Consider the following 15857-nt stretch of genomic DNA (forward strand, 5'->3'; position numbering starts at 1 on the left):
CAACTCCCCTGAGTTCTTACTGAATTGCAGAACAATATGATATTTGATTACAAAGGAATGCACTTAAAAACAATCTGATTAGGGTGCATTGTGATAAAAACAAGAGAAAACCCTTTAAGAAGTAATACTACAAATGTTTATTAAAAAATTACTGTGATAGAAATGGAATAGAGTAAAATTGAGTAAACTACCAAAGTTCATATTTTACATGATAATAATGATACAAATTAAAGAAAAATACAAAGGTAAAATTAGGTAACTTAACACTGTGTTTTGTTTTTTATATCTTCCCAGTTAGTCCCAAAACTTTAATTCCTTTTTACTTTAACATTTAGGATGAGGGTGAAAGATTACATCCTTATGCATGCTTAAAATACTTTTCATCAACAAATTTTAATGATGCCCTCAGTAAAACTTAAGTGTTTTGTCAGATTTTCATGCTTCAGTTTGCTTAGGGTTGAGTGAGGCTGTGATTTCTTTTTTTTTTCACCATGCAAATTCACACTGTGGAATCCGCAGTTTGTGTGTGTTTCTGTGCTTTATCGTGGCCAGTGTTCTCGCAGCTGTGCTGGAGGTCTTCAGCGTAGGGTCGTGGTCTGCGAGGATGAGAATGGACAGAGTGCAAGTTACTGTGATGCACCCTCAAAACCCCCGGAGTCAAAGCACTGCGATTCAGCCTTGTCCACGCTGGAGCTATGGAAGCTGGGGAGAAGTAAGTCATAATATTCCCTAAATTTATGGCGATGTTTACATCTCTGAAGACCTAAAGTAAAGTGCTTTCATGACATTGAACTAATCTTACTTCACTATCCTGTACTGATGGATAATTTTACTTCACTGTATATGGAAAGAGGGTTTTTTTCTTAATTGAGATATCAAAACCCTATTCTTTTTTAATAGGTGTTCTCTGATGGTATAAGTTACTCAACTCATGATAGAAAGCATGTAGTCCAGATTATGAATAAAACCTGGTATGCTACCCAGTATGTCTGCAAATTACTACTTTCTAAAATTAGTACACTATTATTCAAGTTTCTTAGAAAATTGGATTGATATAAACACAGAAAGCAAGTTTGATATGAAGACCATATTTTATTCCTATTGTTTAGTCATTCATTTGATGAATCTTCTCCTTCAGGGTAGATAGTTGTCAGTCATTAAGGCTTTTCATCAAGCTCTGGAACTCTTAGGCACTGTAAATGCAAAGATAATTTCTAAAATGATCACTTTGAATATTAATCCCAACCATATTTTGGATGGGAAAGAATAGGAAGCAATGCTATATGTTCATTTTGGACGAATTAAATAAATCAACTTATTTAATTACTCAAATAGTTTTGCTTAATTATTTTTATTACATAATTTTCTTCATAGGAAATTCATTGGAAATCATTGATTACAGGCATACTTTTGGCCAAGTGCTAATAAATATCAAGTACATTGTAATATACACATTACTATTTTCCACAATTCAACTAACCTTATTATTTCTGAATGCAGGTATGTTCATTTTCAAAATTGAAATCATAAGAGAAATATAAACAAATAAGAACATTTATCATTTTGGTATATTTCCTGCTAGATTTTTGCTCTGTGTAGGTTACAGAAACAGATTTATATTATACATGCTGCTTTGCTGTCTGTGGTTTTCATATAAAATGTATTGTGTGTCTATCCATGTGTATAAAATTTGACCTGTCTTATTAGCTCTCATGGCTACATAATAATTCATTGATTAAAATCCATACGTTATTTAATTGATCTTCTTTACTTAGCTAAATCAGTTTTATTTCTGGCTTAACAAATAGTATTTTTATAGACTTAATACCTTACTGAAATATTTTCCTACTAAGTCTCAAAAAATGTCAGTTTTTCTAATAACCATGAAATTAAAACATTTTTATTTAGGGATAAATATTGACAATTAGAAATAATAAACTTGAAGCTCTAGCATTACTAATTAAACAATGAATAAAGCAATATAGTAATCTCTTGAAAGTCACATAGATTTGATATTTCCTCTTCCTATTTTTAGTGTACACAAATATGTAGAGGAGGAATAAAATCAAGATTTGTAAAATGTCAGTTTTCTGATGGCCAGCTGTCACCAGAGCACAACTGTGAAATCCTAAACAAACCACCTAGTGTGATACAATTTCATAGCCTGCTTGCCTTGATGATGTATCACGGCATTGGGTGGGGACCATGGAAATCGGTACGATAGTATTCTCAATCTTATCTTTTTGTTTTCTTTTACTGTGTGCCTTTGACTTTAATTTCCTTTCTTTATAAATCATAAAATCAAGAGCTTCCTGGAATGATTCTAGAGAACTGCAATGAATTTTTCTGTCCCATTTGGGCTGCTAGTGAGTGGAGTGAGGTAACATTAAAAACATTGAGGCTATTTCTTCTGATTTTTTTTAAAAGCAGACCATTGGCCTTCTTGGCTTGTATTATTAAATTTGATAGTTGGAAGAAGGATTAATTCAATTTCAAGTTCTATAATATTTAATAATTTTATAAGTATTTTTTATATGTGAATTTTGACCCATAGCACTATTCCTGTGAAAATATTTTTCTTCATCCCTTCTTTTGTTTGCCCCCACCATTTACATTTGTATATAATGTTAATGCTTTGCTTGTAATAATGGCAAATTAGGGCTGTCTTACATGAGCATATAACTGTATGTAACTTTTGTCTGTCAATGTTCAATAACTGATCCAAAACCAATTAACATTCTTTTAAAATTTGTTTTTATCATTGTTAAACTTATTATTTTGTTTGGAAATGTGAAAATTTATATTAAAAAAGAGAAATTACATAAAATAAATCAATTGGTTACAGTTTTTTACATCACAGAAAACTATGATTTATATAATAATTTATATGAATATTCACTTTTCTCCACTGTGTGGAGTGACTGTGGTTTAAGAATATTTTAATTTTCTGTGTTGTTCTTTTTTTAGATCCATAGACCAAACTTATAAATATTCTTCGTGAGTGGTTCATCTTCTCTAGTATTTTTTAAATATTCAAAATTTGAAAAATATGTAATATATAAGCATATTGAATTATTTTTCTGTCACTTGTGCTCTTTTAAATCATGAACAACTAAGTACATATCTTTCAAATTAAAAATTCGTTTGAGTCTATATATTTATGAAGTTAAACCATTTTTTAGAAAACAGTCATAACTCCAGTTTTACAACTAACCTTTTTTTAATAACTTTTTATTGGTTCTTTTTAGTTATGTATAACATTAGGATTCATTTTGACATAATTATAAAAGCATAGAATGCAATTTGCTCCAAGTCAGTCTCCAATACTTCCCCTTTCCCTCCTCCCCCCTCCCACCGTTACCTTCCCTTTAGTAATCTTTCTGCTATTTACTTATAACTTTTTTTTTTTATCAGTGCCTTGTGGATATACAAAATGGTGAGATTCATTGCAGTATACTTATATCTGTACTTAGGAACTTTAGGTTAGATTCATTCCACAATTCTTCCCTTATCTAGTCTCTTCTCCTTCCCCCTCATTGCCCTTCCTCCACTTCACTGATTTTGCTTCTGGTTTGATGGAATAACCCTTCCCTGACTTTCCTCCTACTCCCTTATTTTGGATTAGCTTCTACATATCAGAGATTCAACCTTTTACTTTCTGAGTCTGCCTTATTTCACTTAGTACAATAGTCTCCAGTTCCATCCATTTACCAGCAAGAGCCATAATTTAATTCTTGTTTATGACTGAGTAATATTCCATTATGTATACATACCACATTTTCTTTATCCATTCATCTCTTGAGGGGTACCTAGGTTGGTTCCAAAGTCTGGCTAGTGTGAATTGTGCTGCTGTAAACATTGATATGACTGCATCACTGTAGTATGCTAATTTTATATATTTTATTCCAAGCAGTGAGATAGCTGGGTTGTATGGTGGTTCCATTACTGGATTTGAGGAATCTCCATACTGCTTTCCGGAGTGGTTGCACTAATTTGCAGTCCCACTAACAGTGTATGAGTATAACTTTTTCTTCATGTTCTCATCAATGCTTATTATTATTTTTCTTCATAATTGAGATTTTGACAGGTACAAAATGAAATCCTAATGTGATTCTGATTTGCATTTCCCTAATTGCTAGAGATATTGAACATTTTTTCACGTTTGTTGTCCATTTGTATTCTTTTGAGAAGTGTCTTTTTAGTTTTTCTGCCCATTTATTAATTAGATTATTTGGTTTTTTTGTATTAAGTTTGTTGAGTTCTTTATATGTTCTGAATATTAATTTCCTATCTGGTGAGGAGGTAGCAAAGGATCTTCTCTCATTCCGTAGGCTGTCTCTTCATTGCTTCATTTTTCCTTTGCTGTGCAGAAGCTTTTTTAATTTGATGCCATCTCACTTATTGATTTTGGTTTTATTTCTTGCACTTTAGGAGTCTTGGTAAGGAAGTAAATGTTGGAGTGTTGAACCTACATTTTCTTCTCTCAGTTGCAGAATTTCTGGTCTAATTCCTAGGTCTTTGATCCACTGTGAGTTGACTTTCCTACAAGGTGAGATACAGGGATCTAGTTTCATTCTTTTAAATATGGATATCCAGTTTTCCCAGCACCATTTGTTAAAACTAATATCAGATAACTATCTATGTGGGTTTGTCTCTGTGTCTTCTGTTTTATTCCATTGATCTTCGTGTCTGTTTGGTGCCAGTAACATGCTATTTTAGTTACTGTTTCTCTCTATTATAATTTGAGGTCCTGTATTGTGATGCCACCAACATTCACTCTTCTTGCTCAGGATTCCGTTGACTATTCTGAGTCTCTTACTTTTCCAAATGAATTTTAGAACTTCTTTTTCTAGACCTGAGAAGGATGTCATTGTTATCTTGATGGGGATTGCATTGAATTCGTACAATGCTTTTAGAATATGACCATGTTGACAATGCTAATTTTACCTATGTAAGAACGTGGGAGATCTTTCCGTCTTCTAAGTTCTTTAATTTCTTCAGTATTCTGTACTTTTGATTGTGGAGGATCTTTCCTTCCTTGATTAGGTTAATTCCCAAGTATTTTTAAGATTATTGTGAGTCAGATAGTTTTCCTAATTTCTTTTGCATCAGATTCATTATTGGAGTATAGGAAAATGATTGATTTGTGTATGTTGATCATGTATCCTGTTAGGTTACTAAATGTGCTTATCAGCTCTAGAAGTCTTCTGGTGCATTTTTTGGGGGACTTTTAAATATCAGCAAACAGATAATTTGACCCTTTCTTTTCCTATTTGTATCCATTTAATTTTCTTTAATTTGCCTGATTGTTCTGGCTAGAGTTTCAAGGACTATATAGAATAAGAGAGGTGAGAGTGCACATCCCTTGTCTGTTTCTTGTTTTTTGAGTAAAAGCTTTCAGTTTTTCTCTATTTAGTATGATATTAGCCTTGGGTTTGTCATATACAGCCTTTATAAAGTTAAATTCCTCCTGCTATTCATTCATCATTCCACAGTGTATTATTTAAATCCTAGGTTTTAGAGTGGTTTCTGTTTTTTTATCTTGTTTTCTGATTCATTCCATTGTGATCTGACAGGATGCAAGGAATTAAATCTATTTTATATTTCCTAATATTTGCTTCTATCTTTAGTTTCTCTAGTGTTTTAAACATGAAAGAGGGATGTACTTTGTCAAATGCTTTTTCTGTATCAATTGAGATAATCATGTGATTCTTGTCCTTAATTTTATTTTTGTGTTGAATCACATTTATTGATTTGTATATGTTGAATCAGTCTTGTATCCCTGGGATGAAACCCACTTGATCATGGTGCACTATCACTCAATGTGTTTTTATATGTGGTTTGCCAATCAGACATTATTACCCTAAGTACAAATATGATTACACACACATCAGTGTGATTCTATAACATGTACAACCAGAAGAATGAGAAGTTATACTCCATTTATGTACGATGTGCCAAAATGCATTCTGCAGTTGTGTATAACTACTTAAAACAAATTTTTAAAAAAGAATTTTTTCATCTTTTTTCTTGAAGATACTGGCCTAAAGTTTTCTTTCCTTGATGTGTCTTTGTCTGATTTTAATATCAGGATATACTGGTTTCATAAAATGAATTTGATAGTGTTTCTTCCTTTTTTATCTCATGGAGTAATTTGAGTAGAATTGATGTTAGTTCTTCTTTTAAGTTCTGGTAGCTGCTTCAGTTAATTACTTGATATTAATCTGTTTAAGTTTTCTATGTCCTCTTGGTTCAATTTGTGTACATCCTTTGTCTCCAGGAATTTGTCAATCTTCAAGATTTTCTAGCTTGTTGGAGTATAAATTTTCAAAAGAGTTAATAATTGTCCTCTGGATTTCAGTTGTGTCTGTGGTGATATTTTCTTTTCATCTTTATTTTGTTAATTTGGGTAATCTCTTTTGGTTAGTTTGGCTAAAGGTTAATCAATCTTGTTTATCCTCTCAAAAAACTCTTTGTTTCATCGAATGATTTTATTGTTTTTTTCCTTTCACTTTCATTGATCTTGGCTCTGATTTTAATTTTTTCTGTTTTTGACTGATTTTGGTGTTGAATTTGTTGTTCTTCTAGAAGCTTGAGGTGCAATATTAGATTATTTATTTGCTATCTTTCTTTTTTTTAATACACAAACTCAGTGCTATAAAATTTCCTTTTAGTACTGCCTTCACTGTCCCAGAGATATCGATATGCTGTATCACTCTTCTCATTTGTTTATGAGAATTTTTTAAATTTCTCCCCTGATTTCTTCTGCTATTAATTCATCATTCAATAGTGTATTATTTAAATCCTAGGTGTTACAGTGATTTCTGTTTTTTATCTTGTTTTCTAATTCATTCAGTTATGATCTGATAGGATGAAAGGAATTGACTCTATTTTTTATATTTCCTAATATTTGCTTTTTGCCCTAGACTGTGATCTATTTTAGAGAACATTCCATAGATGTTGAGAAAAAAGTGAAACCATTCATGGATAGATGAAATATTCTATAGATATCTGTTAGGTCCATTTAATTAATAGTATTTTTTAGTTCTGAAAAATTTTCACTTAATGTCTGGATGATCTGTCTTTTAAGGACAGAGGTGTGTTGAGATCACCCAGTGTTGTTCTATCGTGGTCTATTTGATTTTTAATATTGAGAAAGGTTTATTTTATGTATGTAGATCCACCATTGTTTGGGGCATAAATATTTGCAATCATTATATTTTGTTGGATGATTCTTATAACCAGTGTGCAGTGACTTTCTTTGTTTCCTCTGATTGACATTGACTTGACATCTACTTTGTCTAATACAAGAGTCGCTACCCTCTTTGTTTTTCTAGTACTATTTGTATGGCATGTGTTTTCTCCTCCTTTCACCTTCAGTCTCTGACCGTCTTTGTAAGGTTAGTCTCTTGCAAACACAATAGTGTCGAGTCTTGTTTTCAATCCAATCAACCAATCTATGTCTTAAGATTGAAGAGTTTAGAACTTTTATATTCAGTGTTATTATAGAGAGATGGTTTTTATTTCCTGCCTTTTTGACTTATCTCTAAGGCTTCATTCAGATTTGATTTTCTTTTAATTGACTATTCTAGTGTAATTCATCCTATGCTGGTTTTCAGTTTTATTTTTCATTTCTTCTTCATGAAATATTTCATTGACTATTTCATAGTACAGGATTTCTGATTATTAATTATTTTGGTTTCTGCTTATCATGGAAGGTTTTTATTCCATCTTCAATCCTTTGTGTGTGTGTGTGTGTGTGTGTGTGTGTGTGTGTGTGTGTGGTGCTGGGGATTGAACCCAGGGCCCTGTGCTTGTAAGGCAAGCACTTTACCAACTGAGCTATCTCCCCAGCCCCATCTTCAATCCTGAGGATCATTTTCAGAGCATGGTATTTATTTCAATCCCTCCTGGTTTCTAGGGTCTGGAATGAGAAATCACTTGAAATCCAAATTGGTTTCCCTCCATGTGACCTGCTCTTTTTTTTTTTGAAGCTTTTAGAATTATATTCTTATTCTGCATATTAGACATTTACATTATAATGTATCTCAAATGAGATTGTCTTTGAGTCTATGAATTTGAATTCTATATACATCTTGTATTTGAATTTCCATCTCATTTCTAAGATTTAGAAAATTTTCAAGTATTATTTCATTGAAAGGATGATATATTCCTTTAGTTTACATTTTGGAGTCTTGATCTACCCCAGTGTTTCTTAAATTTGGACTCTTGATGTTATCCCATATATCTTGAATATTCTGGTCTTATCATTTTTTTATGGTTAACATTGTTTTCAAGATTATGTATTTTGTCTTCAAGACCTAAAAATCTATCTTCAAATTTGGTGATGCTTTCCATTTAATTTGGTTTATTGAGTGTCATTTCTAGGATTTCCTTTTTTTCAGAATCTCTCTCTTTATTGAAATTATCTTTCACTTTCACTTTCTGCATTTTCTAATTTCACTCCTGACATCTTCTTTTAGCCTGCTGAAAAATTCAACCAGGAATTTTCCAGTAATGGAAAATATTTTTTCTCCATCAGGTCAAATACAGGAATTCCTCTGCCCATGTCCCACCCCAGGGCTGTCAGAGAGCTGTCTGCTGTCCCACATGGGTCTGTTAGGACAGAGGATGAACTGCTGGGAAGGAGGGTTCCTGCTGAGTGACATCTGAAGGCGGTGGCAGCTTTGGGCTCAGGGACCCTGTCTTCCTGCACTTCTCTGGGAACACTGGAGTGGACAGCTGCTGAGAACACAGTGTGGGTGCTGCTCAGTGTCTGACTGTGGGCTTCAGCAGGGCAGTCTGGGAGAGACTGGTACCCTGTCCTTGGCAGGGAGGTGTCTCAAGGGCCGCTTTTACTGAAGCCGCCAGCATGAGCGAGCGGTCCACTGGAGGCGAAGCCAGAGAAGAGGGTGTGGACTCTGGCCCACCACCACAGCCCTGCGAGGTGGAGCATGGCCAGCCAAGAAAACCGCGAAGTCGTCCAGGAGCGCCACTCTTGACTCCACAGGGATGCCGTCGCTCTCCAGAGCACATGCGCGTAAAGCACAAGGGCTTTCCCTTCAGTGTGTGCAGGACCCCTGAGGCGCCCGCCTCCAGGAAGCGTGGAGTCCCCCCTATTCCGCGCTGCACACCACCCGGACAGGACCTGGCCTGGCCTCCTGGAGCGCCTCCTCCAGCACCTGAGGCGGCGGCCCGGAGTGTGCGTCTTTCCTGGCTCCAGCGCTGTGCCGCTCGCCCACGCCCCCTCTCTTCCTGCTGGATCACCCTGCTGGCCTTCGATGCCCCCTGCCAGGCAGAAGACCCAAGCCAGGAAAACGCGTGGGAGGTAGGCAGCCAAGGCACCAGCAGGGCAACTGGGCATGCTCAGAAACCAGATTTGGGTTTCAAACAGGCAGCTCCTGCATTACAGCAGTGCTACCAGTGCTGGGGACTGGGGGTGGGGGGCAGTGGCTGTGGGGGTGGGGCGCCTGGGCAGGTATGAAGGCTAGGCACAAGGGGAGGAGGAGCAGGCCAGCAGCAGCCAGGACCCCGAGCACCAGGCAGAGGAGGAGTTCTTGGGGTGGGACGGGGCATCCTACCATTTGGAGTGTCTCTGTTGCCTTTTGGAAAAGGGTACAAAATAAAGGAGACAAAATAGAAGGAGTAAAATGTAAGTGGAGAAGCGAGTGTTTGTGTGTGTGTGTGTGTGTGTGTGGTGTGAAGGTGTGACCAGAGAGGTCCAGGGCATGAAGGAGAACCAGGGTTGTTGGGGAGGCGGCCCTTCCCAGGGCGAGCACTGCCATTTGGGCCTGTGCCACAGCCACCGCTCAGAGGCTGAATATGACCCGTGGCACAGTGGCCCGCGGGTGGAGCTCTCTTGGAGCCAGGGGTGCACATCAAGGGACAAGTCCATGCCCTCCTTTACCCAGTGCTCTTCCTTACTTCCCACAGGTAGCAGTGCTTCTGAGAAGACTAGGTGATGAATTGAAGCACAGCTACAGGCAGGGACCTGAGGTCCTACAGACAACAGCTACCTGAAGTCAGCCAAGAGGCGGGAGACAAAGGCATGGTGGACCAGATGACCCCAGGGTTCTGGAAGGCTACCTGGAGCTCAACTGCCAGGTAAGGAGTGCACTGCCACCCAGTGCTCAGCAAAGCCAGTGGCAGTAGTGGATGGATGGATACCATGGTTTCTTGGTGTATCTCCCTGCTGAAGAGGAAAATGTTTTCTGCGCTAGTAGGAAATATTTTTGTTAGAGAGGCTAAAGGAGGGAATTGTGGCTGGAACCAAAGGGGTTGTTCTGTGAACTTGTGGTTGGGGTGGGGCTTAAAACCGCAGAAGGTGATCCGGAGCAGAGGGAGTTGCAGCTCCCGGAATGTGGTTGGGAAATTCCTGTGTGCCATGCAAGTGCCTGTAACGTGATAGGAATAAGGGGAGAGATGGCCAGGAGAGAGCCGAGGTCACCCCACCCAACTTACTTTCAGTTTTAATTCTCTCCCTCTGATGAGGGATCCAAGGCATGAAACAAGAGGTCTGCCTGAGCTGATAGACTGTGTGCGCGTGTGTGAGTGTGTACACCTGTACCTGTGTGCACCCATCCACGCTTGCCTATGAGTGCCTGGTGGGGCCCTGGTGTGATTTCATAGGATGTTTATGACAGCATCCGAGCCAGCCTCCTGTAGGGACCCCTTGCTTGAATTACAAATGAGGTATCCAAGAAATGAATGTTGGTCTTGGAATAAAGCAGGTGAAAGTACTTAGGTGGTGTGTTGTATGCATATCCAGTCCGTCATTACAGGCTTTGCAGTGGTTGCTGAATTGTCACGGATCTCCTTTGTGGAACCCTCTTCTGGCACAGGCTCCTTAGAGCAGGGCTGATTTCTGCTTGCTTCTAAAGGTAGAGGCTTAGAGGGTGACAGCTGGAGCAGTAGGTTCTGCTCATCTTCCTGGCTAAGTGTGCGGCTAGGTGTGTTTTGGATTTGATCTTGATCTGCCTGAGCCATGCATTTGTGCAACTCTTCTTTTTACATGCAGGTTGAAGGGAGGAAATGAAGGGGTTTTGGGATTGCATCTATGTGGACATATATAAAGCATGCAAACCTTCATTTGTGTACAAGTGTTGTTTGAACCTGTTGAACATCCGTGAGGATACGTGCCTCCTTTCCCATGCTATGTATCGTGTTTGCATTGTGAATGGACATATTCTGTTGTTTGAAACATGTATTCATCAGAGGAATTGTTTAGTCTATGGATTATTCTTCTGTGTGCTTATCAGAAATCTTTCATTTCTGAGTTCTGTCAAGACAGCTTATTCCCTGTCCCTTTTAACATTTCTTCACGGTTAGTGTTCGCAAAAAATGCAATCATGGTTCATAATTATGTAATCCAAATAGGTATAGATAGTGACATCATTATATTTCATGAACCGTCCTAATTCATGTGTTTCAACCTTTGCCCATGTATTTGCTTCAGAGAGAGATTGTGCGTGAGGATGTACTTTTTAGGCAGGGGGATGTAGAACCTAGAGGAGACACATACATATAGACAGAAATGTTGTGATCACATATAAATAAATAAGTACTTTCTGTTTCAAATACCATGGAATAGATGTGTTGTTGGGTGCACCCATTTGTAATGGAAGCCAGTAGTGTAAGATGCATGGAACATGCTTTCCCTTCCAGTGTGTATTTCAACACATGTGGTTCTCATCCCATTCTTCTGAAACTAAATAGCCGTTCCTTTGTTTTCTTTACATGATTTGTCCCAATTAGCTAATGTATAGCTAGTGATTGTTCTTCTTTATAATTAGTGATTGTGGAGCTATAAGGCATACCATTTTTGAAGGGATTTCTATATGCAGATATAACTTTTATCTTACTCATTGAAAAATATGTTGTAGGTCTGATTTAGATGGTTTATGTAGGCTGGATGCTATGAGCTTCAGTATAACACGAGAAGAGGTAAATAGTGATGATGAAATTCTGGGTTTTTTCAGTACTGTTGGGTAATAATTCAAAAGAGTTTAATATTTGGAAGAGCTTTTGTGATGAAAATAGACTTAAATAATTTTTGGCATGGAAAATTAATGTAAGGCAAACGATTTCTGGGGAAAAGGAACATGTGGAATTGGTATCATTTAGAGAAAGAATTGTTGTAATAAGAATAGTTTTGTATTAAGCCCACACTAAAATTTATTTAGAAAGTGCTTTAAAGATTAGAAAAATATATGAATATGCATTATCGTGTTTCTTCCTGGGGCAAGGGAATACCAAAATATTTGTTTATTTCTTAAGATTATTTCTGAGTGCCGTAATCATTCTTTAGGTTGTTACTTTCCTATTTCTTCCTTATTATTAATAGTAATTATTTTATTACAGAAAACTTTTTATTTAGAGCTAGAGTGAGCAAACACATGAACTTCTAATCATAATTGAGCTTTTAATTATAGTCCATCTGATGCTTTTGAACATGGAAAAACAATGTGAAATTATCAGAACTAGAATTTTGTATTCATCCTAATAAGCACCAAATTAAAGGAGATAATTAAAAGTAAATTTCCTTATGTGTTTGTACATTAAAATTAATTTTCCACTTTTTAACCTAATATACCTTGTCATTTCTTGATCCAAAATAGTTTTCTTCCCAAATAATACTGTTAACTTTGATGAATTTACTAGCTCACTCCTAAATGGCCTAGACATAGTCAGTGTAACTTTTGAGAGGCTGTCTTGTTTGTAGTGCAGGAAGTTTATGTGGAAAGCACCTATGGAGTAATGCCACTTCAAATGAGCAATAAATGTACTGTATATCATTTGGAAGATGGGGACTTTGCTTGGTCTGCAAAGATGCATCTATCCCTCAGTTATAGAGTCTGGTTTTACATCATCACATAGATTATCCTCCACATGTTGTTTTAAAGGTTGCATGAGTAATTAGAAATGTTTTCTTTTATGTGGCGTGTTTGTGAATTTAAATTAGACTTTCCTTATAGAAGAAGATTTAATAAGGCATATATGGCTCCAATAAAAATGTGACTGAATTCTTCTCCCAGGTTTAGTTTAAATATTAATCAGCATAGTAAAGTAGCCTGGTAATGGTTGAATTTGAAGTATGCTGTTTTCTTAGATATGGTATCTGTGAAGTGCTCCATGGAACTTATCATCTATAAAGTTCTTGTGTTCTGGTAGAAGGCCTGTCATAGTTTTTTGCTTTATGGAACTTCAGAGTAGAATTTCAACCTCAGAGAAAAGTTTTGATTTTGTAAAGAGTTCATCTAATGAATTTGTCAAAGGACAAAGTTTGACAGGTGGGTAGTTATTTTCTGGTGTCCAACAGGTTCTACCTTGTCCTTCCATTGTTCAGATAAAATGCAAAGTTGATTCCTCATCCTGAATATGTTGTCAACAACTGCCCTTGGAGAGGCTGGGAGGTGCAGAGGTCACCATTCCAGTGGGAATTCCACTCTGGAGTGCTCCATTAGATAGTTACATTCGTCTTCAAATCAAAAATAGACACTGTTTCATTATAGTGAATCTTTTGAAAATGTTGAATCAACACTTACCTTGCATAAAGATAAGCATTTATTTCTGCAGTATCTAATCTACATGGAGATGATGGTGGTTGCCCTTCCACATTCTTGGGATAGTTTTGAGAATCAAATGCAAATGGAGGTGCCTTTTGAACAAATTCAGTGACCCTGTGAAATGTTGTGCTTGATTGGGACTCAGACCCCCCTCAGGACTGCTTTTTGGAACAGAGTGCAAGCATGGAGGTGCCCTGTGGCTCATTGCTTGGAAGATGGGTGTTTCTTTCTGTTCAAAAGTTTTGTCAATGTGCAAATTCTTCAGCTCCTGGCAGGCTGTCCCTTGGGTTGGAGGTTTGTACTCTTCCACCTGTTGGAACTTTGTGCCCCTACCCTCCTGAGGCCTGAACTCTGCCTGACTTGCACCTTCTTATTCCTCCTCTGCTGCAGCCTGTCCCTGGGCCTACTGGTGATGACAGAAGCCCACACAGGGAAAATTCTGTGCTACCACCATCTTTTCACCAATTGTTCTTGCTCCTCTGAAGCCAACACCAATACAAACACTGAGAAAACCAGTGGTGGAAAAAAGGAGTTAGACAACCAGAGCTGGCAGATAACAGTGTGAGCTCTGAACCCCACTCTCCCACCTTGTTCTGCATGAGCTCCAGGTCCTAGCCAGCCTGAGTTGGTTTTTCCTGAGTAACCCTAGTAAATTCTAGTAATTTCTTGGTCCTCTTTTTGTATTTGCCATTTCATAGGACTAGGCTTATCTCGTGTTTTCAATTCACAGTTTTAGTATTGGACTTAAAGTTTTGCCTGGAAAAACTTTTAGCAGTGACCTTGATAGTCAGCCTTGCTCTTGCCAAGAACTTTGCAGGATCAAAATTCCATTCTCTTATTCTCAGTGTCTACTTCAACCCCACTGTGGGCAAATCTCAGGACCTAAGGCCTGGCTACACTCCTGACAGTTTATTGTTTCAGTCTGGAGTCTTGTGTTGCCAAGTTCTACTTGACAAAATATTGTCTGTCCTTGTTGGCGGGATCAAATTTCCATCCTCCATAGCCCTCCAGGCCACTGTAATTTCAGTTGCTGACTATCCACTAGTGAATTAATCCTTCCCTCTAAGTTGTTTGCTCTGGCCCAGCCCCAATCTATTTCCTGTGCCCACTGTTCACTTGAAGTCTGGCACACAGCTGAGCCATGACATTTTACCTTCACTCACCAATATGCCACCAGAGGCTGTGCTAGCATAGGCATTCTGACCCAGGCTGGATGTCCTCCAACTACTGCTGTTTTGGTAAAATTCAGATGAGTTGAACCAAAGTTAAATATATTCAACCTGTTTCATGGAGGGTCTACAGAAGGAGTGGCTCCTAGGCCTTTACTTATAGGACCCTGTATTTCTGCTGGTGAGATGTCCTAAAGCTCTGCTGCTGAGTTTCATTCATCACACAGAGCTATGGCCCTGGAAACCATTCACTTGTCACTCGTCATTGTAGAGTACATCGCTCCCACTGGAATTACCCATGGAATCTGAACTAGAGAGAAAACTGGTTACTGAGTCAATTCTTGCCCATGATCATTTGAAGTTCCATCAATCTAGCACTGACTGCTAGGAGAACCCAATCTAGTGGTAATTCACAGATTTAGAATTCATGTAAATTTCAAATGTCATTTGGGTCTTTGATTCATATTAATGATAGTGTTGATTCCTGTGTGTGTGTACACACACATATATATGCATATTCATTGTAAAGGGTGGTTGAATGCAGTAACTTCTGTGGTTTTCCACTTTCTCTGAGCAGTATGGTCTATAGCACTTTGGCTATGTGCAGGTCCCTGAAAGTGTTGACATGGGATAGTAGTGTTAATATATGGTGTCCTTCCTTCTTTGCCTGTGATTGCCACGTGTGCCCTAAAGGATGACCAACATGAGGTCTTTCGTGAAGAGAGCCTACAGGAAACTGGCATGGTTGTGGTGCTTCCTTGCATGAAACCCTCCCTTCTTTTCACCCTAGCCCCATGCCTATCCCATCTCACAAGGACCCGCCACCCTTTCCAGCCTTTCCAAGTACAGCCACCACTCTGCTTTTCCTGAAATAAGTCACTTTCAATCACTTGAGTGGGCATGTAAGAGCCACAGCTCCCTGTGAATGCTGGTGATAAAATAGAGGGAATAAGATTAACAGAGAGGAGTTTGAGGAGGCTGAGAAGAGAGGATACCCCTAGACCCAAGGGAGATTAGCCTGATACACAAATACTCCTACTCATGTGCAGATGAAAAGACAGAAACTAACTGCACAGAAGTTTACAGATCTGTTAACCAAAAGAATAGTGCAAACTAATCAACC

At 37.9% G+C, this 15857-nt stretch overlaps 1 protein-coding gene across 22 annotated transcripts in view; it reads left to right on the plus strand.

Annotated features, from left to right (window-relative positions):
- LOC306652221 (thrombospondin type-1 domain-containing protein 4-like) overlaps positions 1–8783 on the plus strand; it is a 34535-nt gene extending 25752 nt beyond the window's left edge. For 16 of the 22 annotated variants that reach the window (XM_079125223.1, XM_079125224.1, XM_079125229.1 and 13 more), the window contains one exon: positions 553–4087. The gene's annotated coding sequence lies outside the window, so the exon portion shown is untranslated. Of the gene's footprint in view, positions 1–552; positions 4088–8542 lie in introns of those variants that run through there. The other 6 variants (XM_079125230.1, XM_079125216.1, XM_079125234.1 and 3 more) reach the window with 5 other exon arrangements.
- Positions 8784–15857: the final 7074 nt, after the last annotated feature.

This window comes from Sciurus vulgaris, assembly GCF_902686455.1.
Source record: "Sciurus vulgaris genome assembly, contig: HiC_scaffold_146_arrow_ctg1, whole genome shotgun sequence".
Classification (NCBI taxonomy): Eukaryota; Metazoa; Chordata; class Mammalia; order Rodentia; family Sciuridae; genus Sciurus; species Sciurus vulgaris.